This window comes from Triticum dicoccoides, chromosome 3B (assembly GCF_002162155.2).
Source record: "Triticum dicoccoides isolate Atlit2015 ecotype Zavitan chromosome 3B, WEW_v2.0, whole genome shotgun sequence".
In the NCBI taxonomy this organism is placed as follows: domain Eukaryota; kingdom Viridiplantae; phylum Streptophyta; class Magnoliopsida; order Poales; family Poaceae; genus Triticum; species Triticum dicoccoides.
In genome coordinates this window covers 630,703,211-630,713,149 of record NC_041385.1, presented here as the reverse complement: position 1 = coordinate 630,713,149, position 9,939 = coordinate 630,703,211, and the positions used below count along the sequence as shown (strand labels likewise).

The following is a 9,939-nucleotide window of genomic DNA, read 5'->3' as shown; positions in this document are numbered from 1 at the left end:
CGTTGGTAACGAACATGAGGCGTGTGACAATGGTTGAACAACACGAGCGTCGCACATGGTTGATCGGTTTCGTGTTTCAACAGTTGTCGATTTCCTTCACTATAGATGGCATGGGGCCGCAAGTTGGCCCCATGTGGGCTCTTGGTGACACCGACCGCTTAATGCCTGCAATCCAATGACATGTCATATCTGGCCAATACCCTAAGGCGACTGACTACTAGTGATGAGTCAACACTTGGGGCTGTTGGATGGTTCCTTGAGTGGGCTCATGTCACTATTGGTGACCTTGTTGATATTGGTAGGTGTGCTTTGGTCCGCTGTTCGCATACATGGGGATGTTCGATTGCTTGACGATGCCCATGTCAGGGTTGTACGAGTGTTAAGCCACGACGGTCTAGATTGCAACCATGATTTTTTTTTTTTTGCAGAAAATGAAGGCACTCTAGGTCTGGCTTGCATGGGTTGTGCCTGGTAATGCTCATGTTCCACGTTATTTATTCACGGACGGCATTATTTGGACTGGGGCTTAAAATCCTTGGATATGGGGACGATAACGCTCACCCATTGTTTCCTTTTTGGATACATCGATTTTGAAATACCTCTCTCATGGTTCGGGTGTCAATGGCGATGATTTCTATTTGATTGTTGTTGCTTATGTTGTTGTTTGTTTTAACATGTCTTTCGGTAGTCTTTTTTTCTGTGTGTTGTTGTTGGCTTTATACATCCTAGTCATGCAAATTGTGAATGATACACATAGTGGTTGACATTATAAGGCAATAAATTTTTGAAGAAAAAGAATATCTCTGCATTCTGCAATGCAGTCACCTACACTACACATTTTTTCACTTGACGGTGCTCGCCGCCCTCTCCTCGAGCCACGAAATCACATCTGTGAAGATCCGCTCCACGTCGGCCGGCGGCTCAGCCATGAGAACGTGCCACATCCCGGGGTACAGCTTCAAGGTCTTGTCCCTGCTCGATGCCCGCTCGTGTAGCAGCCTGCTCCCCTCAGGATCGGCCACCACGTCGTCCTCCCCTTGCAGCACCAAGAACGGCAAAGTGACCTACATAATTATATTAATAATTAAGTGGCGCACAGAATTGGACGAACACAATGCTGAGACTAAGATAATGATCTGTCAATGGTATTATTGCCTTCTACTCCCTCTATAACTTAATGTAAGGCCTTTTTTGGTTTGTAGGAATTTTGTAGGAACTCTATAGGATAGGATTTGCAAAGGAAAAAAAATTCTTTGAAGCCCTTTGGTTTATAGGAATGGATTTCTATTCCTATATAGGATAGAAATCAGTCCTTCACATTTTAGAGAGAAAAAAACCATTAGACTAGATTCAATGAAAAAAATTTTACCATATGCACCAAATGACATCAAGTTTCCTATCCTATGCATGTCATCTCACTTCCTAAGATGACATGCATCTCAATTCCTATAGAGAAAGAGATGTCATTTGGTGCATAGGATAGGAATTTTTGTATTGAGTCTAGGCTAATATTTTTTTCCTCCAAGATGTAAAGGATTGATTCCTATCCTACATAGGAATAGGAATCCATTCCTACGAACCAAAGGGCTTCAAAGGAATTTTTCCTTTGCAAATCCTATCCTATAGAATTCCTATAAAACTCCTACGAACGAAAGAAGGCCTAAGTATAAAAAACACCTTGCAAGGAGTATGTACCTCGTGCATGTTCTTCTCAATGTCTAAGCTGACCGCGAGGAGTTCGTGGCCTGTCTGCAGCGCGAGGTTTCCCTTGTACATGTATGGGTTGGAACGAATCTGTGAAAGATTTCAACGAGTGAGAACATATCTGATGCTTCCTCCTCTTAAGGTGCTTCTGTGCTACTTAAATAAAACTACTACAACAAATTGTTGAAAAATCAAATCTCACCTTTAGTATCAGATGCCTCTATCACACCACAAAATTTTAGTTTAAAATTCAATCCACGAGTTGAGAAACAAAAAGGGAAACCCAGACAATGAGGACTCATTTGGTTTGAAGGGGATTTGCGCGTATGCTAGCATTCGTTTCACAAGAATAGAGGCACTAGATTCCTAGGGGTTGTGCCAACATTGACCTAATTCCTAAGGATTCTTAGCATTATGTAAGACCTGATAGAAAATGCCTACGGATTAAAGTGGAGATGACATCTCAAATATTTACTTTTCCTATTCCGAAGATTTTAAAATCCTGCAAAGTGATTGAACCATGAATAATATTGTATCAACCATGTATGTTCAAATCACAACATTCTAGTATCAAGGTTGTTGATTTCTTTTCCGACACCTTTGATACCATTTTTTAGCATTTTCATAGATTGCACTGAAGCACTGCAAGGAGAGGAAACCCCGGAGATCTCTATGGACTATATTTGCAACAAGTTTCTCACATTGTGAAAAAAGAAAATTATTATAAATATAACGAGCACAAAGCATTTACACATTCTATTAGAATGTTGGTATGTTTTCTTCGTTCTAACATGTAGCAGACCAGAGAGCTTACTATGAGAATATGTCATTATAAATCTACATGATATGTTCATCGGGTTATAAAATTGTCTTTCTACATGTTTAAAAAAATCCGGTCGATTTTACGAAAAAAATATGTTTATACAGATCTAGGAAAAAGTTCACCACATTGTAATAGTTTGTTCATCTAGCGCAAAAATGTAATGTTTGTTACCAGAATTTAAAAAAATGAAATCTTACACGTATCTCAACGTTAGATCAATTGTTTTCCTTGTCACCCGCAAAAAAAAAATGTTTTCCTTGTCGATAGTTTTATATCGAGGAAACTGTAGTGTTTCTTCCTAACGTTGAAAAAACTATGAAGTCTTGCACATATCTCAACGTCAGGTCAATGGTTCTCCGTGTCGATAGTTTTATTACCTCTTTCTTGAACTGGGGATCTTTGCAGACTTTGTCGAGCTGATCTGGAGCAGGGATGACCCTCCAGCTAGGCACGACGGCGCAGATCATCTTGAGAGCGCTCACCACCACCGGATGAGGCCGCATGCCATCACCAAGCTGAATGCCACCTCAGAACAAAGAAAAAGTTCAGCGATCTTCAGAGGACATAACCGAGCCATCAGGCGATAGATCAAGTTACATTCTGGGAATTCTAGGACAATTTGACAGGTTACAATACTAGCATGGCATGTCGATCAAGTCAAGAAGCGGACCTTGACCATGGGAGCGAGCAAGACGGCGCCGTCCCAGTACATGGAGTCCTTCCTGTGGACCTGAAGCGCCACGGTGCCTCCCATGGAGAAGCCGTAGAGGAACCTCTTCTTCGTCTTGTTCTCCGGCTTCTCTGAGGTTATTGCCAAATCGAAACCCCTTCAGACATTCAGTTAAAAAGATAGAAAAAAATAGAGCAATTGCGCTGTAATCTGCATACATAATGGGGCTGTAAATGAAGCTCTGTTCTTCTGTTCTGTTCTTACCGCAGACGCTCTTGAAGTAGTCGGAGCAGTCCTTGACGATGTCGCCGAAGCTCGATATGTAGCCCTTGGAGCCGGAGGACTTGCCGTGGCCCTCTTGGTCTATCCCGTGGACGGCGTAGCCGGCGTGCACCAGTCGCGCGGCGGTGTCTGAACATGCGTGGAGTGTGTTAGTACCACTTCGTGGATGTTGGATGGTGAAATCGCTCTGAATCGATAGACACAATTGCAACGCTGAAGAGTAGAAGTAGTAGTACCTGCCATCGATATGCTGCACTCTCCTCCATAACCTACAAGTTTTGACAGCGAAACAATAATGAATTTTCTTTACTTCTTTGTTACATACAAGCTTGACGAACTGCAGAATGGAAATTGTGGAGAATGGACATGTACCATGGCAGATGAAGATCAGAGCCTTGCGCTGTTGTTTCTTGGGCGTCCATTTGCAGGTGAAGAGCCTGCTGCCTCGTGAATTCAGGGTGAAGCCCTGCCCAAAGTTGAAGTTTGCATCTATGCGTTAGCAAACACAAATATGAACGAAATTTCAGACCAACTTTCACAGGACAAACCTCTTCATACTTGATATCATCTTTGTAGTGAGCCTGCAGATATCACAAAACTCTGAGCTACATTTACCATGGGAAAGCAGCGTGAATGAAAGAACTAGGAAAGAAGAGCGGGTTGCTTCTGAATTTACCATGGGAGAGGTTATCGAAATGCCCTGTGGATAGGTCAAACGATCCAAGTCCCCAAGCGATCTCTGAATATAACAGCGAGCGACCTGTGAAGATGGAAAACTAAGGGGTGGTGCTGGATATATATACGCCTATACGGACTTTTCTGCCTGGAGACAAATTCATCGCCAACCGGTTGAGACGAGGAATTTTCTTCGGGTTTCAGAGAAGAAACACATCATGCTTCAGCACTAAGAATGCACATTTTCTGCTTTTTTAATCTCGCTGTCTCAGCGGAAAACATCGTGCTGGGAAGATAGGGGTGCCTGGTCAACGGATGAATCAAACTCGAACCAGCGAAAGCGAGAGATCGAGGGAGGTTAACATGCATCAAGGAGAAGAGGTAAATTGGTACACGCAGCGGATATGGTTGAACGGCACGGTATCATCTGCCTGAAGGCTTAGTCAAAGGCTTTGGTCGAAGACAACAGGATGGCACACTGTTACTGTACTTTTATACAGTAAACCAACGTGCTTTTCTTCGTGACCATCGCCCAGTGGCAGTGCTTACATTTACAAAGTCAAAGCGATGATTAATAAGGCTGTATACCGAAAATGTCCTTCTCAGCTCGAGCTCATAAACTCGATATAAACAGTAAATCTGAACAAACTTTCTTTTTTACAAACATTGACAAATGTTTTGAATGCTTACAAAGTTCCATCATCAAATGACATTCGTGAAAGTCATGACAAAAAACAAAACAAAATCAACGCTCCAAAATACTTTTGAAAATAACTTTTGTGAAGCATTGATTTTGTTTTTCTTTGCCACATCTTCCACGAATGTCGTTCCATGATGAAAGTTTGCAAGCAATCAAAACAACATCTACCAATGTTCAAGTTTTTTGAATTGTTTTTCTTTTTAATTTACTATTCACTCGAGCTCATATGAGCTCAAGTTCAGATAATCCGCACCCAGTTGTATACCCTTTTTGCAGGAAACAAGGCAAGCCAGTTGTGGTGATACTCTCACGGCCTAACAACATCTTCAATAGGCCTTCCCAAAACGCACACATTTGTTTGGACTCTCCGGACTGTACAAAACATGGCTTAAATATCGGGTGGGATATAAAGCTATTTAGGCATGTTCGCCACGTCAATCAGAACTGGCCCACCTGTCCTCACAAACCCCTCTATGTGCAATCCATCGAAATCCTCTCTCACTCTCCTCTTCTCTTTCCTCCCCGTCTCCTAGCCACCACCAGGTCCGGCTCCAGATCAGAGGATGACGGGTCAACTGGGACCACCGGACAATGGAGGACATGGCCCTTTGAAAGGATCGATATGGTTGACTAGAGGAGGGGGTGAATAGGCACCTACCATTTTTTAGCTTTTCTTAACAAATTAGGGTTTGCAACAAATAGGTTGTCTAGATAAGCGACTAGGTGAGCAACCTATATAATGCAAGCAACACAAGCAAGCTAGAGATAATACACAAGTAAAGCTTGCACAAAGTAAAGGTAAGAAATAACCACAAGTGGAGCCGGTGGAGACGAGGATGTGTTACCGAAGTTCCTTCTCTTTGAGAGGAAGTACGTCTCCGTTGGAGCGGTGTGGAGGCACAATGCTCCCCAAGAAGCCACCAGGGCCACCGTATTCTCCTCACATCCTAAAACAATGCGAGATGTCGTGATTCCACTAGTGGTGCCATTGGAGGCAGCGACCGAACCTTTACAAACAAGGTTGGGGAAATCTCCAAAACTTAATTGGAGGCTCCCAACACCACCACGAAGCTTCACCATAATGGAATGTGGCTCCGAGGTGATCTCAACCGTCTAGGGTGCTCAAACAACCAAGAGTAACAAGATCCACAAGGGATTAGTGGGGGGAATCAAATTTCTCTTGGTGAAAGTGTAGATCTGGGCCTTCTCAACCAATCCCAAGAAAATCAACAAGTTTGATTGACTAGGGAGAGAGATCGGGCAAAAATGAGCTTTGGAGCAACAAGGGAGTTTGGGGGAGGAAGAGGTAAGTCTCCTTGGAGAAGAAGACCCCCTTTTATAGTGGGGGACAAGATCCGACCGTTATCCCCGTGCTCAGCCCGCAACGCGCGGTACTATTGTTTGCTGCAGCCGCACTACCGCTTCCCCCAGCAGTACTACCGTTGAGACATCGCACAACGACTTACGAGAGCACATGGGAGAGACAAAGGGAAGAAATCCACGAGTGGTACTAGCAGCGGTGGTAGGGGTGGTACTACCGCTGCTACCGTCGCTGCTCGATTGGGTCTAGATGGGGTCAGCGGTAATATGCCAAGAGGGACCACCGTTGGACTACCGCTGAAACCGACATGAGAAACTCGAGTCCCGAATCGAGGCAGTAGTACATCGGTACTGGAGCGGTACTACCAGCTGCCAATACAGGCAGTACTACTGCTGCTAATTGCGGTACTACCGATGGCTTCATCCTGAGCCACTCCCAACACCACGGAGGACACTCCGAAGAAGCGGGAAAGAACTAGGGGTGCAAGGGAGATGTGCACGTGTTGATTCCACCCAAACCTTTCCGATACGGACCCCCTCTTGATAGTACGGTATATCCTATGACTCAAGTTCACCGAAAATGAAACGAAGGAAGAAACACCGTCTTCTGTTTTAAACACCGAGGGGTAGAAATCGTCTCGTGCCATATGAAGGAATATCTGAAATGCTCAATGCACATGATTAGTCCGCAAAAGCATTGTCATCAATCACCAAAACCATTGAGAGAGAAATATGCCCTGACACCCTTGGCGTTGCTCTCCGCGAGTCCTATGTGGAGACCCGTGATGTCCCACCACCCACCGCCCCGATGTCATGGCTCGATCAGTCGGGCGTTGTCCCCTCTACCCCCATCTTCATGGACCGGGCAGCCTGGCCGCATGGTTCAACCAGCGACAGGTCTCCCTGTCGTCGCTAACGGTGGATGCTCCCTCGATACTCGCCGTCTCCTTCATCCCGGTCATGTGACTCGAGCGGTCGGACACCATCCCTGCCACCCCGTCTACACGTTTCAAGCAAAAACATGCCTTCCCACTACCCCAGCGGTGGTTGCTCACTCAGTTCCCGCCGTCCCCAGCACGATGCTCGTGGAGCAGTGGTGGCGCCGAGTCTAGCTCGTCCCCAGTTGCCCATATGGGAGGAGTAGCAACAGATGAGTCTCAAATCACTCGGGAATGGTCTTGAAGGCGACCACAACACCTTTACAAACTTTTCGAAGCATAGCACAAGTAAGGAAACTTCCGAGCCTCGAGTCCTAACCCCATTGGTGCCCAAAATCCAAGAGTAACAAGTGTTAAAGTCAAAATCGAGTGTGGAACACAAATTGGTTTGGTGGGGTGTAGATTGGGTCTTACTCTCTAAGTCCCTAAAGTATCAACATGTTTGGATTGAGGGATTGAAAGTATTACGCAAAAAGCTATGTAATAATGATGGAGCATCTCAAGACATTTGGGTTAGGGTTGGTGGTAGGAGAAGGGAGCTTTATATAGTTAACCCCAAGATGTAACCATTGGCAACCAGAAGACCCCTTGTGAACGACAAAAGGCCTCGGTGCACGAGCTGTCCGGACATAACACCATTAGACCCCATGTGCACAATGAAGACCCCGTGTGTAGGGGGCGCTCGGGTGGATGGTGACACTTCTTCTTTAAGTTTGTCTCCGGGCTTCCATCCTCTTCGAGTTTGTCCATTTGGACATAGTCGACGGAGCTCCATCTTAGATTCTTGTTGTCTCCTTGGGACAGTGAGGTTATGGTTTCTTGTTATGTGGTGAGATTTGGGGTCAGGTGCTTCAGATCTATGCAAGGGTTCAATGAAGACAATTGCGGCTCTAGGGCGCTGGTCCTTCGGGCACGGGCATGAAGACTTCCCAGCTGTCCTCGACAAGGTCAAGCGGCACATCGACAAGGTCAATCGTCTACAAGAAAAGCTCGAGGCTCATGAGCCGCTCGAGATCGACTCGTATTTTAGCTTGACTCGAGATTGATTCGAAAAGAAATGAGCTAAATATGACACTTTATGTAGCTCGATCGAGAAATGAGCTAATCTTGAGCCAAAATTGACTCACTCAATTTTAGCTCGATAGCTCGATATCATATAAGTATATTAAATAACCTTCATATCTATTGCCAATAATTATGATAATTCATTTCCATATGTGTTATGTATGTTTTTTCTTCACTTTACCTACTAGCAAACATGGAAATTAAGCATGGAGAAAATTTAGTCTCAATATGACATGTGGCTAACCGTGCGTTCAATATCTTGTTATTTTGGTCAAAGTTTGAGAGCGGGCGCACCTTCATTGTCATCTATTCATGATCTCTTGTTATGAAATACTAGTCTTCTCTCGAAAAAGAATAAGTCAAATTTATAGTGAATTTTTTTTCTGTTGTGACCTATCTCACTTTAAAATTTGCCTTCAAATGATTTTAAAAACCATCTTATATAGCTCGAAACTAGCTCGAGATCAACTCGATATCATTACAAGCTGAAGACGAGTCACTTTCTGCAGCTCGACCTTGATCTTCGCACATTTTGAGCTCGCTCAAATTTTAGTATGAGTTGAGCTAAGACTAGGCCAACGCACTCAAACTCGGCTCGTTTGCGGCCCTATCGACAGCTCATTTTGGCGGCAGTAGTGGTCATTTGGTGGTTTTAAAATTTCAATGTATTTTATAATTATGTTTGAGATACTTTGTACTTCCAATGAATTTTTATAATAAATCAGATCCTTTCCACAAGAAAAAGTATATCTTTAGCATATGTTCCCACACTTTTCATCCAGGCATCTCAACCCCTCTCTATAGTGCGGTTGTCCTATGATTCAAAGAAACCAAAACAAAAAATTTAGTCGTCGAAAAACACGTATTTTCCCTTTTGAAATGAGGGGCCGACCATCTTCCTATAATAAACTCATAGAAACTAATGACCTAAGATAAACATTAGTAACTATCATTAGTTTCACTAACCACGATGTCATTGCATCAAAATATCATTAGGGATAAATGTGCTTTCAGCCTCCTCCTCCTCAACGATGCTCGTGACGTCCCCGCCCTGAGGAGGAGGAGCTAGTATGTGGCATCCTCCGTCGCTCCTTGACCACCAACGAGGCTGTCAGACAGCCGGCGCCGGTAGAACGCGAAGGTGTCACATTGGGATGTCAAAGCTATCTCCCGACCCAAAGCCCTCCCCTATGAGTAGGCCTCCCCCCTGCGCAATGTCCACTTCCATTTTAGAGGAGGGAAATGCCGATGAAGCAAAGCTCGGGCCGCCCTAACCCTAACTCTCTTACGGTGAAAAACATACCACTCAAGTGGGGGAGAAGACCCCCAAATAGGAAAATAAATCCCAATGTTGTACAAAGGAAGATTGATGCCTTTTAGATGGACTAACAGCCCCAATACTCAAGGTGGAAGTGCCAAAATGCACTTGGAACCATTGTTGAAGAAATCGTTAAGTGGTAGTTGATCGGTTGGCTGGCGAGTAGAGGGTCAATAGGCTAATCGGTCGATTTATCAATTTATCGGCTATTCGGTGACCCTGCGACTAGGGATTAATCAACAAGTTAACTGATTAATCGGACGAATTCTTGATCAGTAGAAGTGGTAACTTGACCTCTCGAAAGGATATGACAGAGTAGATTGGGTGTTTCTGGAGCGAGTGATGCAACAGATGGGTTTCTCTCACCGGTGGGTGAATTGGATTATGAGGTGTGTCATCTCGGTGAGCTATTCAGTCAAACTTAATGGAGCCCTCTCAGATTCA

The 9,939-nt window shown here is 44.4% G+C and overlaps 1 pseudogene; it reads right to left on the bottom strand.

The window, feature by feature from the left end:
- Nucleotides 1-745: 745 nt before the first annotated feature.
- On the bottom strand, nucleotides 746-4,455 carry LOC119281693 (annotated as a pseudogene).
- Between the last annotated feature and the right edge of the window lie 5,484 nt (nucleotides 4,456-9,939).